Source organism: Tupaia chinensis, unplaced genomic scaffold (genome assembly GCF_000334495.1).
Source record: "Tupaia chinensis unplaced genomic scaffold, TupChi_1.0 Scaffold145093_1, whole genome shotgun sequence".
In the NCBI taxonomy this organism is placed as follows: Eukaryota; Metazoa; Chordata; class Mammalia; order Scandentia; family Tupaiidae; genus Tupaia; species Tupaia belangeri.
Genome location: NW_006204954.1, coordinates 2,253,145 through 2,255,102, shown reverse-complemented (window position 1 = coordinate 2,255,102; position 1,958 = coordinate 2,253,145).

The following is a 1,958-nucleotide window of genomic DNA, read 5'->3' as shown; positions in this document are numbered from 1 at the left end:
CCCTCCACCCCCCACACACAGGGGATGGCCATGCCACAATCCCTTCTCCTTCTTTTTTCTCTCAGAATTTTGGGCACACAAGCCTGGTGTGAGTTTTAAGTCACCAAGTCCAGGATTCAAACTGCGGTCAACTACATGGTGGTCCAGCACCTTAACCACTACACCAGCTGCTGACCCCTCTGCTTTTTCTGGGAAAGACTTAGAGATCTACAAAAAAATTTTTACTTGATGATATTTATCATAGACTATAATAGTGAAAATTCCTGAAAAATTGAAATGTTCCCAAATAAGAAAGTGGTTTGATAAAAATGTATCTAGACTCAACTTAAGGAAATAAAAAGAAAAATGTTCATGGTATTTGAAGTGATAAAAGCAAGTGACAAAGCACGATACAGAGCATGACAATAATTTTATAAAATGAAAACTATAACAATGGTTATAACTGGATAGAATTATAAAAGATTATTTTCTTCCTTGACATGTCTATGTTTTTCAAACTTTATTTTTTTAAAAAGAGTACACACACACACACACACACACACACACACACATAGTTTGTGTGTATGTGTGTATGTGCACATGCCCAGGAGGAGATTTGTGGAATAGCAACCGGGTGGACAGTGTTCTAGGCATCTCCCGTCCCCCTCCCCTTGTGCACACACATGTTAAAAACATCTTGTTGGAACCCTACAAAGGACTATAAAAATGGGGATTATACAGGTGGATTACCAGCTAAGCTTTCTTAATGAGAAATTGGGAAGAAGTGAACAGCAAGTTTGATGAAATCATTTCTTCAGAAAGCAATAAATATTACAGAAGACAGATAAGAACATAAATGACTGCAAGATCAAAGACTGTGTGGAACAAATTCACTTATGAGAGAAGAGAAAATTTATAGATTGAATTCTTTCTCTTAAGCCAGTTCTCTGTGAGTGTCCAGTTTAACGACTATTTAAATTATATCTGCAATTTTCTGAGTGGTTCGCTTACTTTTCAAGTTTGTAAAACAACACATCAACAATTCTCAATCAATGGGATAGCATTTCTCCAGGGAGCTATAAAAATATACCTTGCATTTTAAATGCAATAAAAAGCATGACTAAACATGCCTCTGTTCTTCATAACACAGAAGTACCACATCTGGTCATTAAAAAAAAATGCATTATACAGAGTTGTACAGATGCCAGATACTTATTATAGAGAACTGTTTTATCCATTTAGCCCAATTTTCCAGATGTTTTATTACTTGGAGACAGGAGAATTGTTGAAACTGGTGATTGAAGCCCATTTATTCAAGGGGCTCGTCTGCAAGACATAAAAAGTATTTGAGGGACAAGTAATTTATGACCATAAAGCAATATTTGAGGAAGGCTGCCATCTCACTGAGCCACAAATAATCTCAACAAAGGACAAAACACCCTATTTTAGTACCCCTCCCCATTTTCCAAAATTGCCTCTTAGGCAAGCACTTAGTTGTCATTTCACATGCAAATGTATATGGAACATAATTGGAGCAATTTTCATAATGGTAGGTCAGGTTGGCAATGACATCGAAAATGGCCCAGGTTGGCTGTGACTGGGGGCCTGGTTTTTAGTGTCTACAGGTTGGAAGAAGTCTCACTTGGACCAGTTGGGAGTATTGTTCATCAAGGCCATGGGATCGAGTTCAACAGGAACGAGTGCTGCTTCCCCAACCCCTACCCCAAGAAAGTGCCCCCTCCCTGCTTCCCCCTCTCTGCAATCAGAGCCCTAATGGGCCTTTTCTGAACTGCCCAGCAGCAGCCTTGGGGCATTAGCAGAGCTGGTCTTGGCAGCCACAGTCATTGCTGCTAATTAGGAGGCACCTCACAGTGGCCAATTCTCTCCACCTGTCAATCAACCTGCTGAGGACTGAAGAAACAGGCATCTGAGGGAGAGCAGACTTTTTTTTTTTTTTAATAGACCACAGATTGGTTTAT